The sequence below is a fragment of the Ranitomeya variabilis genome, chromosome 1 (genome assembly GCF_051348905.1).
Source record: "Ranitomeya variabilis isolate aRanVar5 chromosome 1, aRanVar5.hap1, whole genome shotgun sequence".
NCBI lineage: Eukaryota > Metazoa > Chordata > Amphibia > Anura > Dendrobatidae > Ranitomeya > Ranitomeya variabilis.
In genome coordinates this window covers 996,845,290-996,860,274 of record NC_135232.1, presented here as the reverse complement: position 1 = coordinate 996,860,274, position 14,985 = coordinate 996,845,290, and the positions used below count along the sequence as shown (strand labels likewise).

Sequence of the window (14,985 nt, the reverse complement as noted above, 5' to 3'; positions counted from 1 at the left end):
CCGGAGTTATCCGTGTCCGTGAGCTCACGTGGCACATCAGTGTGGCACACATGCGGCAGCCGTGTGCCGACTGGGTACCACACAGACCGTGCAGGAGACAGCGCTACAGTAAGCGCTGTCCCCCCAGCGTGGTGCTGAAGCCCCCATTCATTTCTTCTCTCCAGCAGCGTTCGCTGGAGAGAAGAAATGAAAAATCATTGTATTTTGGTTTTTTTTGCGGTAGAAATAAAGATCTTTGTTTACACCCCCCCACCCCACCCCTGGAAAGAAAATACTCACCCGGCTCCCTCGAAGCGTCCTCTCCGCGCCGCAGTTTCTCCTGTATGAGCGGTCACGTGGTGCCGCCCATTACAGTCATGAATATGCGGCTCCACCCCTATGGGAGAGAAGAAATGAATGGGGGCTTCAGCACCACGCTGGGGGGACAGCGCTTACTGTAGCGCTGTCTCCTGCACGGCACACGGACTGCACACGGACAGCATCCGTGTGCGGTACGTGTTTTACACGGACCCATTGACTTTAATGGGTCCGTGTGATCCGTGCGCTCCCACGAACACTGACATGTCTCCGTGTTTTGCACGCGGACACACGGTCCGCGAAAACACGCTGACATGTGCAAAGACACATTGCTTTTAATGTGTCTACGTGTGTCAGTGTCTTCATGTACGTGAGAAAACTTACACCTCACGTACCGGAATCACTGACGTGTGAAACCGGCCTAAGGCCGAGTTCACACTTGCCGGTCTGTGTACGTCCTCCCTTAAGCTCCGCCTACTTCCGCATGCGTTCTGCGTACCATATGCGCTGTATGCGGATGTGGCGTCTTGGAGGAGGCTTTCATCTATGGCCGAACAATACCCCGCCACAAGGGCGCAGCAGTGGACTGTTCATGCTCTGTCCCCAACCGCAATACTCCCAGCGAGTTGTCTTGGGTAGATCATCAGGGGAGACACACCAACAATATAGAAGGGGGCTTCTTGGCGTGATCCTAATCACGCAAGAGAAAGATGGGACGTTTGACATCTACACAGTCCTACTGACCTGGAGAATCAGATTGCCACGTCAGTCTTACCATATGGTAAATTAAAAAAAAAAAAAAAAAAACAATTGGGGAATTGGACTTATTTTTACAATTTCAAGTGCTTGGAATCTTTTTCCCGCTTCCCAGAGCATCACATGATAAAGTGAATGATGTCATTTAAAAGCACAACTGGAAAAGACAAGCCCTCATCTGGCTATGTGGAAGGGGAAAAATATGGCTCTTGGAAGAGTGGGAGGAAAATACGAAAATGAAAAATTGCCCCATCAAGAAGAGGTTAATGGCGTACCCAATCACTGCAGATTAATACCATTTTCATAGGATAGTTGATCAATATCTGATTGGTTCCGACACCCCAATGATCAGCTGTTATTTGTCCATACCGTAGCGACCGCTGCCAGGTGCTGCAGAACACCACTTATTATTAACAGATGCTCTGCAGGACCTGGCAGCAGATGCTACACTGTGAAAGGAGCTCATAAGTGCTAATACATGGAGGCCGGGGTGGGACGGGTGTCGCCCCCCCACTGAGCTCATGTTGTTAACCCAGCAACAAAAACTATATTAAACACTGGACATCAATGGCGGAGCTTCTTCCAGGCTCTTTCCTAGTTCTCCTCATTACCTCTCACTTATACAGGACCCGAGAAGGTGACAGGACGTTCCTACTGACTGCTATGGGGAAAGAAAGTTGTGCAACCCGCAATAGCAGGAGGCAGCAAGTGGCGGGCGGGGTAAAGTCAGAGGCCGGCGGGGTAAAGTCAGAGGCCGGCGGGGTAAAGTCAGAGGCCGGCGGGGTAAAGTCAGAGGCCGGCGGGGTAAAGTCAGAGGCCGGCGGGGCAAAGTCAGAGGCCGGCGGGGCAAAGTCAGAGGCCGGCGGGGCAAAGTCAGAGGCCGGCGGGGCAAAGTCAGAGGCCGGCGGGGTAAAGTAAGGCTACTTTCACACTAGCGTCATTCGATGTACGTCGCAATGCATCGTTTTGGAGAAAAAACGCATCCTGCAAAGTTGCCCGCAGGATGCGTTTTTCTCCATAGACTTTCATTAGCGACGCATGGCTACACGTAGCATCCATCGTGCGACAGATGCGTCGTGTTTTGACGGACCATCGGCACAAAAAATGTTCCATGTAACTTTTTGTGTGTCGTGTCCGCCATTTTTGACAGCGCATGCACGGCTGAAACTCCGCCCCCTCCTCCCCGGAACTCACAATGGGCAGCGGATGCGTTGTAAAACTGGATCCGCTGCCCACGTTGTGCTACTTTAACACACTGTCCGTCGGTACGTTGGGCCGACGGTTTGCGACGGCCTGTACCGACGGACTAGTGTGAATGTAGCCTAAGAGACCGGTAGGGTAAAGCAAGTGGCCAACAGGGTAAAGTGACTGGCAGGGTAAAGCAAGTGGCCGGCGGGGTAAAGTGACTGGCGGGGTAAAGCAAGTGGCCGGTGGGGTAAGTGGCCGGTGGGGTAAGTGGCTGGCAGGGTACAGCCATATATCTCCTGGCACAGCCGGACATTAGGGGACTGATGGCTGCTGCTCTCCGTCACCTGGCAGCCATCCCCAGCACTACACCGCGCTCCACCTGATGACTCCCGCTCCGCTGCACTGTGAGGTGGGAGACGTCCCGGGCCTCCTACCTGCTCTGGGTGTCCGGGGCCGCTGCCTGCTCCCCCGGCCGCAGTATGCCGCATCCTCCCCTCCTCGGCTTTGTGCTCTATGCACGGAGGGAGGCAGTGGTCGGCGGCGGGTCGTCAGACGGGGGCAGTAGTGTTCGCACTATGGGCTCCTGTGCTTCTCTACCTGGGGGAGGAGGAACTGCACATCCGGCCCCGCTTCCGGGCAGCTGCTGAAGCTGTTGCTAGGGTGGAGTGGGTGTTGCTAGGAAAGGCCTCCTCCATCAGCTGAGTGCTGGGAGGAGGGTGTGATGGCGGCAGTGGGGCTGAGCACAGGCATGTCCGCGGGAGTGCAAGTCATCAACCACCAGTGACCCTGGGATGGTCCTAACTACATGTCCCACAGCTGCAGGTGGCTGCTGAACAATGCGTCTCCATGGCAACAGACTCCTAATACCTTCTTAGTGTAAGAAGACCTATACAATTACATTTATTTACTGGAGCTGCAATGGAACGACTGATCCACTATATATACTGCTCCACTATACACTGCTCCACTATACACACTGCTCCACTCTACACACTGCTCCACTATACACACTGCTCCACTATACATACTGCTCCACTCTACACACTGCTCCACTCTACACACTGCTCCACTATACACACTGCTCCACTCTACACACTGCTCCACTATATATACTGCTCCACTATACATACTGCTCCACTATACACACTGCTCCACTATACACACTGCTCCACTCTACACACTGCTCCACTATATATACTGCTCCACTATACACACTGCTCCACTATACACACTGCTCCACTCTACACACTGCTCCACTCTACACACTGCTCCACTCTACACACTGCTCCACTCTACACACTGCTCCACTATACACACTGCTCCACTCTACACACTGCTCCACTATACACTGCTCCACTATACACACTGCTCCACTATTCACACTGCTCCACTATATATACTGCTCCACTATACACACTGCTCCACTATTCACACTGCTCCACTACACACTGCTCCACTACACCCTGCTCCACTACACCCTGCTCCACTATATATACTGCTCCACTATACACCCTGCTCCACTATACACTGCTCCACTATACACTGCTCCACTATACACTGCTCCACTATACACACTGCTCCACTATACACTGCTCCACTCTACACACTGCTCCACTATACACTGCTCCACTATACACACTGCCCCACTACACCCTGCTCCACTCTACACACTGCTCCACTATACACTGCTCCACTATACACACTGCCCCACTACACCCTGCTCCACTCTACACACTGCTCCACTATACACCCTGCTCCACTATACACTGCTCCACTATACACCCTGCTCCACTATACACTGCTCCACCATACACACTGCTCCACTATACACCCTGCTCCACTATATATTGTCGGGACCACACTCAATCGGAGAAGCCTTTGGAAGTGGGGAATCACCAGAAATAATACACAAGACACGTCTCGTATAGTATATCACTGGGAAGTCTCTGAAGCACGCCTGCCTTCAAGGTGCTATCCCCTCTTTATATAGTTGTACAGGTAGTTTCAGTGGTTATACAAGTTTTGCTTGTTTAAGCAAAGAGAGAAAAGAGAAGACAAAAAAAAACAGTTTCGGCTATGTGATAGTTTCACAAACAAAAAATAGGATTTCACACTATAGCTAAAATGTCCTTGAATGGACATGTCAATATTGATCACAAATTCTTTTTGGTTCATTGAGGTAACCATTTTTGTTCCGCTCTTCACAATCCCCCCTTTGACATATTCCATTCAAAACCTTGTCATATAGACGATTATTTTAGTCATTCTTTTTGTGATGTTACAAAAAAAAAAAAAAAACTTTATATTCTCGCATCCATTACACAAAATTTATTTGTGCATACCGAGATACCCTTGAGTACAACCTTGAATAATACATATATAATTACAATAACTATAACTGTATGTATTAGGCTTTGCATAATCCCGGTAACCCACCCACCGATCCCCCTGAACCAATTGGCCGGGTTAAGAAAAGAAAAGGTATACTTGTGGCTGATACTGGTGAATGGGTACAGATCCAACAATCTGCCAGGGGTTGCGTATTATTTAACAAATCATGCACTAATTTTCTATGATGTTGTACGAATCTATTGTTCAAAGGGGCTAGAGAATTCAATCTTTCCCATGCCTCCGTTGAGGTTAACATTATTAACATCAATATCATGAGTCTTATACTGCTTTTTTGCAATGGCTTGCATGTATCCATGATGCCTTTCCTTCAAGCTTGACTGCTGTTGGAGTTGTTAACAGGACTTGGAAAGGTCCGTCAAATCTCGGTTCCAGAGTCTTTCTGGTGTGTCTTTTCATGTAGATTTGATCACCAGGTTCCAACTTGTGGCCTCCTTCGAGATTTTCTGGATCTGGAAGGGAAGCAAAAACTTGCGAATGCACTTTAGTTAAACGTTTTTGTAATTCTTGTACATAAGCAGTTAAAGTCTCAGTATTCAACATCAGTTGTTGTGGAAAATAACAACCCAAATTTGCTGCTCTACCAAAAAGAATCTCATGTGGTGACAGCTTAGCCTTCCCCCTTGGGGCGTTTCGGATGGAATACAGGGCAAGTGGTAGACACTCGGTCCAAGGCTTTCCTGTTTCTGCCATGGCCTTCTGGATTTTTATATTGTTCCATTTAATCTTTCCACTTTACCTGAACTCTGTGGGTGATACGGAGTGTGAAACTGGTTTTCTACTCCCAACATTTTCATAACATTCTGGAATATTTCTCCAGTAAAATGGGTACCCCTATCTGACTCGATCACCTCAGGCATGCCGTAACGGGGTATCAGTTCATGTGCTATTTTAATGGCAGTAGTTTTTGCTGAGGCTTTACGAACTGGATAAGCCTCTGGCCACCCTGAGAACATGTCCACACACACAAGCACATATTCGTATCCGTTGTACCTAGGAAGCTGGATGTAGTCGATCTGGAGTCTTTGAAAGGGATACAGTGGTCTTACATGATGCTTGGTTGGGGTTTTAATGGTCTGACCTGGATTGTGTGCCAGGCATATAGCGCATGCAGCACACATGTTCCGAGCGAAATTACCAAAGCCTGGAGCCAACCACCTTTCTTTTACCTTGAGCGTCATACCGTTTGCCGATACATGCGTAGGTAGGTGGAGGTCACTCGCCACTGCGGGGTACCAGGCTCTGGGTAAACACAACAAAGTTCCTTTTTTCCATAATCCTTGCTGATCTTCTGCCCCTTTTTTCTGCCACTGCCCTCGTTCTTCGTCGTCTACCTGTTTCTGAGCTTCCTTCAATCTCTCCTCATCATCTTCAGAGCTATCTAGTGTGTGGGCATGATGTAAGGGTTTACGTGCTGCCTGTTTTGCTGCTTTGTCGGCTTTATCGTTACCCCTGGCTTCCTCGGTGTCGAGTCTCACATGTGCAGTTACCTTTATCACCGCTATTTCTTTAGTTTCTTGTGCTGCCTCCAGAATCTGTCTAATGAGGGAGGCATGTTTAACAGGTTGGCCTGAAGCAGTCATATAACCTCTGGCTCTCCATATTACGCCAAAATCGAAAATAATGCCATGTGCATATCTAGAATCAGTGTATATGTTTGCTGTCTGATCTTTGGCTATTTTTAGAGCTTCAACTAATGCCATAAGTTCTGCTTCTTGTGCAGACTGATTAGCAGGGAGAGGTTCTGCTTTCAGCACTTCATGCTGAGTTACTACCGCATAACCTGTATGAAATTGTCCATTCATATCTGCATATCTACTGCCATCTATGAAAAGTTCAAATGTAGCATTACAGAGTGGCTTGTCACGTACATTACGTAAGCCCTGAGTCTCTTGTTCCATTAATTGTACACAATCATGCATTGACTCTGATGGGTCAAAGGAGTTGGAGAGTGCAGTTTCCTCAGGTATGGTACCCCCCTCAGACTCTAAAGGGAGCAAAGACGCGAGATTAAGAGTCTGAATCCTGGCAAAGGAAATGTTGGGCGGCAGTAGTAGGGAACATTGGAGACGGAGGTGTCTGGCCATTGAAATATGTTTAGGTTGGACCTGGTTAAGAATGCCATGTACATCATGAGTGGTCTGAACTAGAAGTGGGTGATCAAGAACAATCTCAGAAGCTTTATCTAATAACAGTGAAATTGCAGCTACTACTCTTACACAAGAAGGTGCGGCTCTAGCTACAGGGTCCAGCTGAGCTGATATGTATGCCACAGGTCTCTGTTTGTTTCCATGTTTTTGTGTGAGCACCCCTGTAGCATGTGAGGATATCTCAGCTGCCATCAATTGAAAAGGTTTAGTGTAGTCTGGGAGTCCCAAAGCCGGAGCTGATACCAGTGCTGTTTTCAAAGAGGAAAATGACTGTTTAGCCTCTTCACTGAGTGAATATGGCGTGTTGGCAATACAGTCATATAAAGACTGCATGAGTTGACTTGCATGTATGATCCACTGTCTACAGTGTGAAACAATACCCAGGAAAGCACGCAGCTGTTTGTGATTCCTGGGTTCAAGCATGTTACGTATGGCTTCCGTACGTTGAGGTGTGAGGTGTCTGATGCCCTGTGATATGCAGTGACCTAAAAACACGACTGTTTGTTGACAAGCCTGGAGTTTCTGTCTATTTACTTTACAGCCTTCTTGCGCTAGGAAAATTAAGAAATTAACAGTTGAGGTAACTGCCGTCTGCTCATCAGGGCAACAAATAAGTAAGTCATCTACATACTGTAGAATGACTACTCCTGGTTCTGGGGTGAAATTTTTCAGCACGGTCTGCATTGCTTCAGAGTACAAAGTTGGTGAGTGTACCATACCTTGTGGCAATCTTGTCCATGCTAATTGTTTACCCTTGAATGTAAAGGCAAACAAATGCCAACAGTTCTTATGTAGTGGCACAGAAAAAAATGCGTTTGATAAGTCAATTACCGTAAAATATGCAGCAGTGCTGGGAATTTGAGACAGTAAGGTATGAGGATTCGGTACCACAGGGGTGACCGGTGCCAAAACCTTATTGATTTCCCGTAGGTCGTGCACCATGCGATATTTCACCATAGTTTCTTTGGAGGAAACTTTCTTTTTGACAGGATATAAGGGTGTATTGGCGGGTGACCTGATTTCTACCAAAACACCTTGTAACACATAATCCTGAATTTGTTGAGAAATCGCCAGTTCTTGCTGGGCGCTGATGGGGTATTGCCTAAGCTGAGGTAAAATGGTTCCCGGGGCAGTTTCTAACAGTATAGGAGCTACTGATAAGAATCCTACATCAGTGTCTCCTTTTGCCCATAGGCTGTCAGGAACCCGAGACAAGTCAATTTTTGCTTGTTGAGTGTAAATTTCGGGAAAATCCTCCATTGCCTGTATTCTAACATATTGTTCCAGAGTTTCTGCATCTTCAGGGATGGTCAGCATAACTGTGCCATTTTCTCTAAAATGGATGTTTGCGTGCATTTTACTTAAGACATCAGTACCCAACAAGCAGGTAGGTGCACCTTTAGCAAATAAAAATTTGGATACAAAGGTTTTAGGGCCAAAGCTCACATTTAAAGGTTTTGTAAAGGGCAATGCCTGAATTTTACCATCATACCCTTCTGCATATGTTACCTTTGAGGATATATTGTCAGGATATGGTAAAAAGTCTTGATTTAAAATGGAGGATGTTGCTCCCGTATCTATCAGAAAAGGTACATTTTTACCCTCAACCTCAACTTGTATTATTGGTCTTCTAGAAGGAAGAGAGACCTGCATAACCTTCAGTCATTCTGAGCTGTCTGTTTGATCAGGCACTGGGTTATTTATCCTATTTTTGGGTACAAAGGTTCCTGAATCTATATCTGCTTTTCTCTTCCTACATTCCCTTTGGAAATGTCCTGGCTTCTTACAGTAATGACAAGTAAACTTTTGATTAGCAGAGCCAGTATTAGCCTGTGCAATTCTTACTGGCTTAGAATTTTCTCTTAAGTCCATTTCTATCCCTACAGCTTTCTGTCTAGCCAGGTGTGGGTCTTCCAAGGTTCTCCAATCAGGGGTTGCGGCCTTAAGCTTTTCCTTCACTTTTGGAGACAATCCATCTATAAAGGTTTTTGTAACTAACCTCATCATTCCTGAAGCGGTTAGATCCATGCCTTCATCTCTGAAATTATTTTCTACACTTAGATAATATTCGTCTACTGATTGTCCAGATTTCTGAGCCACCACTCCCGTTGTTCCTCTCTGCCTCTGTTTTTCCCTCATGAAAACCATTAAGTGATCTACAAATTGCGTACCTGATTCTATCGTTTGTAAGGCACCATCTCCTGCCTGGGGCCTATGTACCTGTAGATTTGCTAATAGCTCCTGGAAGAGTCCAGGAGTCATTTTCATTCTACATAATTCTTCTCCATCTGCCCAAACTCCAGCGTGAGTCTGCATAATTTGCTGTATATATTGTGCAAATCTAACTGGACACTGGGTGGGATCTGGTGCGTTATGCAAGAGAGACATGCCTTCAGCGGGGGACCAAGGGAAATATTGTCGAGTTTGGTGATATCTAGTTCCCATTACTCCGTCAGCACCAGGTTCCCTAAAGGGTCTTGGTACTACCCTAACAGGGGCAAGTACAGCGCCATGTCTAGGTGTACCACAGGCTAGGCAATCATTTCTCCAGTCTGGATTTTGTTGTCCACAGTGCGGACATACCCATCCTCCTGGTCCGGCTAAACTTTGAGGTGGTGTTTGGAGAAAAGATGGGGCATGTGGGTTAAGGTATGGGGGTGGGGTGTTCTTATATTCCACATTTTGTTTTTCTCCATAGCCTGCGGGTCTAATACACCACTTTTTATTCTGTTGATTATATGTCCATCCCTCTTTTTCTGCTACCCTAGAGACATCAATCAACGCTTGGATCTGATCTATCCATTTCTTGTCTCTGATTATGCCTTTTTTTTTTTCCTGAATTCCTTCCCATTTTTTTCTACTAAAGGCTTCTGCCTTAGTAACTCCAAACTTACTAAAAATCTTTCTCAGCCCCTTAGTGGCATCTTCACCACTTCTCTCCTTTATGATAGTATAGATATCTAATTATTCTGGTTCCGACTTTGTTTGCTTATTCCCCATTTTCTTATCCTGAGCTTTTTTCTTTTCTTGCCCTAGGTGGCGTTTGGGTATGAGAATACCTCGTTACCTTCTTCCTAAGGAGCTAGGATGTTTAACGGCTTCTGCGTACCGTGTTGATGTAAGAAAATCCTGATTCCTACACCTATAGCAAACAACACAAATGCAACCAGACAGAGGATCAAAATACAACGTATCTTGTCCCAGGCTAATTTATCTGTCCTGGGCTCATACTATCATACACTTATCCGTCACCAGGTTTTCGTCAAAGACAGGATCAGAGATTGAACATAGGCGCGGAGGTCTCCCCGAAAGGACGCAACCACGTTGCCCAGTGGGACAGTCACTTCTTCTGTTTCAACACCCTGGGCGGCTTATAGGGCTATTCCCAACTTCCACACACCTTCTATTCACATTCACTCTCATTCAATGCCGTACTCCGTGAGGTGGTCAATTCCTAAGTAGTTCAAGAACCCGAGCTATAGGTATCCTCCTCTACTAGAACTACCCGCTAAAGGACACGACACAGAAAATCTTACGGACAGTGCAGGGCAGATATAAGAGATCTAACAGTGTCTCTTACCTGGCCAGGTTTTTATTCATCTGCCGTCCATTATCCCAGATTCTCTTTTCGTTCGTATTCTGCCGGTGTTCTTGAAGGAGTACACAGACCTCGGGTCCCTGTTCAGGCGCCAGGAAATGTCGGGACCACACTCAGTCGGAGCAGCCTTTGGAAGTGGGGAATCACCAGAAATAATACACAAGACACGTCTCGTATAGTATATCACTGGGAAGTCTCTGAAGCACGCCTGCCTTCAAGGTGCTATCCCCTCTTTATATAGTTGTACAGGTAGTTTCAGTGGTTATACAAGTTTTGCTTGTTTAAACAAAGAGAGAAAAGAGAAGACAAAAAAAACAGTTTCGGCTATGTGATAGTTTCACAAACAAAAAATAGGATTTCACACTATAGCTAAAATGTCCTTGAATGGACATGTCAATATTGATCACAAATTCTTTTTGGTTCATTGAGGTAACCATTTTTGTTCCGCTCTTCACAATATACTGCTCCACTATACACACTGCTCCACTATACACACTGCTCCACTATACACACTGCTCCACTTTGCACACTGCTCCACTATACACACTGCTCCACTATACACACTGCTCCACTATACACACTGCTCCACTATACACACTGCTCCACTATATATACTGCTCCACTGTACACTCTGCTCCACTATACACACTGCTCCACTATACACTGCTCCACTATATATATTGCTCCACTATACACACTGCTCCACTATATACACTGCTCCACTATATACACTGCTCCTCTATTCACACTGCTCCACTATACACACTGCTCCACTATATATACTGCTCCACTATACACACTGCTCCACTATATATACTGCTCCACTATACACACTGCTCCACTATATACACTGCTCCACTATACACACTGCTCCTCTATTCACACTGCTCCACTATACATACTGCTCCACTATACATACTGCTTCACTATATATACTGCTCCACTGTACATACTGCTCCACTATATATACTGCTCCACTATACACACTGCTCCACTATATATACTGCTCCACTATACACACTGCTCCACTATATATACTGCTCCACTATATATACTGCTCCACTATACACACTGCTCCACTATACACACTGCTCCACTATACACACTGCTCCACTATAGATACTGCTCCACTATACACACTGCTCCACTATACACACTGCTCCACTATACACTGCTCCACTCTACACACTGCTCCACTATACACACTGCTCCACTATACACACTGCTCCACTATATATACTGCTCCACTATACACACTGCTCCACTATATATACTGCTCCACTATACACACTGCTCCACTATACATACTGCTCCACTATACACACTGCTTCACTATACATTATACATACTGCTCCACTATATACACTGCTCCACTATACATACTGCTACACTATATATACTGCTCCACTATACACACTGCTCCACTATACACATTGCTCCACTATACATACTGTTCCACTATGTATACTGTTCCACTATACACACTGCTCCACTATATATACTGCTCCACTATATATACTGCTCCACTATGCACACTGCTCCACTATACATACTGCTCCACTATGTATACTGCTCCACTATACACACTGCTCCACTATGTATACTGCTCCACTATACACACTGCTCCACTATACACACTGCTCCACTATACATACTGCTCCACTATACACACTGCTCCACTATACACACTGCTCCACTATACACACTGCTCCACTATATATACTGCTCCACTATACACACTGCTCCACTATACACACTGCTCCACTATATATACTGCTCCACTATACACACTGCTCCACTATACACACTGCTCCACTATACACTCACTGGCCACTTTATTAGGTACACCTGTCCAACTTCTTGTTAACACTTAATTTCTAATCAGCCAATCACATGGCGGCAACTCAGTGCATTTAGGCATGTAGACATGGTCAAGACAATCTCCTGCAGTTCAAACCGAGCATCAGTATGGGGAAGAAAGGTGATTTGAGTGCCTTTGAACGTGGCATGGTTGTTGGTGCCAGAAGGGCTGGTCTGAGTATTTCAGAAACTGCTGATCTACTGGGATTTTCACGCACAACCATCTCTAGGGTTTACAGAGAATGGTCCGAAAAAGAAAAAAAATCCAGTGAGCGGCAGTTCTGTGGGCGGAAATGCCTTGTTGATGCCAGAGGTCAGAGGAGAATGGGCAGACTGGTTCGAGCTGATAGAAAGGCAACAGTGACTCAAATCGCCACCCGTTACAACCAAGGTAGGCCTAAGAGCATCTCTGAACGCACAGTGCGTCGAACTTTGAGGCAGATGGGCTACAGCAGCAGAAGACCACACCGGGTACCACTCCTTTCAGCTAAGAACAGGAAACTGAGGCTACAATTTGTACAAGCTCATCGAAATTGGACAGTAGAAGATTGGAAAAACGTTGCTTGGTCTGATGAGTCTCGATTTCTGCTGCGACCAGGGGCGTAACTACCGCGGTCGCAGGGGTCGCAATTGCGACGGGGCCCGCAGTGCTTAGGGGCCCCTAAGAACTCTGAGCTACAAAATGGGCCGCCGGCCCTTTATAAACCTTCTTTACAGGCCCTGGTGCGCGTGCACTCTCTCAGTGCATGCGCGATCACGGGTGGGACTGCACTTGTCACGGCAGCAGAGCCCCTCCACCGCAGAGAGCCGCACACCACAACTATGGCTGCAGCTGCTCTGTGCGCACAGGACCTAGGATGAGGTCACAGGAGGGGAGGAGTCGGAGTCACATGATCAAGGGCTTCCGTGTAGTGCAGGACAGTAGTGCAGTGCTGGTCGTCATCATGCTGGAGGAGGGTAAGCTTTTGTGTGAGGTCAGGAGGGGTTTGTGTGGATGTAGCAGAGCAGTGTGTGTATGAGGTGTACAGAGCGGAGCCGTGTGTGTATGAGGTGTACGGAGCGGAGCCGTGTGTGTATGAGGTGTACGGAGCGGAGCCGTGTGTGTATGAGGTGTACAAGGCGGAGCCGGGTGTGTATGAGGTGTACGGAGCGGAGCCGTGTGTGTATGAGGTGTACGGAGCAGAGCCGTGTGTGTATGAGGTGTACAGAGCGGAGCAGTGTGTGTATGAGGTGTACAGAGCGGAGCAGTGTGTGTATGAGGTGTACGGAGCGGAGCCGTGGGTGTATGAGGTGTACAGAGCGGAGCAGTGTGTGTATGAGGTGTACAAGGCGGAGCCGGGTGTGTATGAGGTGTACGGAGCGGAGCCGTGTGTGTATGAGGTGTACAAGGCGGAGCCGGGTGTGTATGAGGTGTACAAGGCAGAGCTGGGTGTGTATGAGGTGTACAAGGCAGAGCTGGGTGTGTATGAGGTGTACAGAGCGGAGCCGTGTGTGTATGAGGTGTACAAGGCGGAGCCGGGTGTGTACGAGGTGTACGGAGCGGAGCCGTGTGTGTATGAGGTGTACAAGGCAGAGCTGGGTGTGTATGAGGTGTACAAGGTGGAGCCGGGTGTGTATGAGGTGTACGAAGCGGAGCCGGGTGTGTACGAGGTGTACGAAGCGGAGCCATGTGTGTACGAGGTATACGGAGCGGAGCCGTGTGTGCAAGGTGTACGGAGCGGAGCCGTGTGTGTACGAGGTGTGCGGAGCGGAGCCATGTGTGTACGAGGTATACGGAGCGGAGCCGTGTGTGCAAGGTGTACGGAGCGGAGCCGTGTGTGCAAGGTGTACGGAGCGGAGCCGTGTGTGCAAGGTGTACGGAGCGGAGCCGTGTGTGTACGAGGTGTACGGAGCGGAGCCATGTGTGTACGAGGTATACGGAGCGGAGCCGTGTGTGCAAGGTGTACGGAGCGGAGCCGTGTGTGTACGAGGTGTACGGAGCGGAGCCATGTGTGTACGAGGTATACGGAGCGGAGCCGTGTGTGCAAGGTGTGCGGAGCGGAGCCGTGTGTACGAGGTGTACGGAGCGGAGCCATGTGTGTACGAGGTATACGGAGCGGAGCCGTGTGTGCAAGGTGTACGGAGCGGAGCCGTGTGTGTACGAGGTGTACGGAGCGGAGCCGTGTGTGTACGAGGTGTACGGAGCGGAGCCGTGTGTGTACGAGGTGTACGGAGCGGAGCCGTGTGTATGAGGTATACGGAGTGGAGCCGTGTGTGTACGAGGTGTACGGAGCGTAGCCGTGTGTGTACGAGGTGTACGGATCGGAGCCATGTGTGTACGAGGTATACGGAGCGGAGCCGTGTGTGCAAGGTGTACGGAGCGGAGCCGGGTGTGTACGAGGTGTACGGAGGGGAGCCGCATGTGCAATGTGTACGGAGCTCAGCCGCGTGTGTAGGAGTAACTATGTGTGGCCATTATACTGTAGGCAATATCATGTGTGGCCAATTGTACAGTATGGAGCATCATGTGTGGCCATTGTACAGTATAGAGCACTATGTGTGGCCATTGTACAGTATGGACAGGGGCGTAACTACCGCGGTTGCCACTGCGACCGGGCCCGGCAGGTCAGGGGCCGGCAGGTCAGAGCAGGGCCGGACTGGCCATCGGGCACTTCTGGCAAATGCCAGAAGAGCCGGTGCCAGTCATGGGCTGCTCGATCCGCCTCCCCCCGCCACCGACTCACCCCC

General features: G+C 48.1%; 1 protein-coding gene and 1 long non-coding RNA gene across 3 annotated transcripts in view; one reads left to right on the top strand and one right to left on the bottom strand.

Annotated features, from left to right (window-relative positions):
- CLCN3 (chloride voltage-gated channel 3) overlaps positions 1 to 2,863 on the bottom strand; it is a 146,296-nt gene extending 143,433 nt beyond the window's left edge. Inside the window, exon 1 of one of the 2 annotated variants that reach the window (XM_077279495.1) lies at positions 2,676 to 2,863. The gene's annotated coding sequence lies outside the window, so the exon portion shown is untranslated. The remainder of the gene's footprint in view (positions 1 to 2,675) is intronic. The other variant, XM_077279492.1, reaches the window with a different exon arrangement.
- A 131-nt stretch (positions 2,864 to 2,994) lies between these two features.
- Positions 2,995 to 14,985, top strand: part of LOC143792966 (uncharacterized) — a 41,476-nt gene continuing 29,485 nt past the window's right edge. Inside the window, exon 1 of the long non-coding RNA XR_013220011.1 lies at positions 2,995 to 3,117. This is a non-coding gene — a long non-coding RNA (uncharacterized LOC143792966). The remainder of the gene's footprint in view (positions 3,118 to 14,985) is intronic.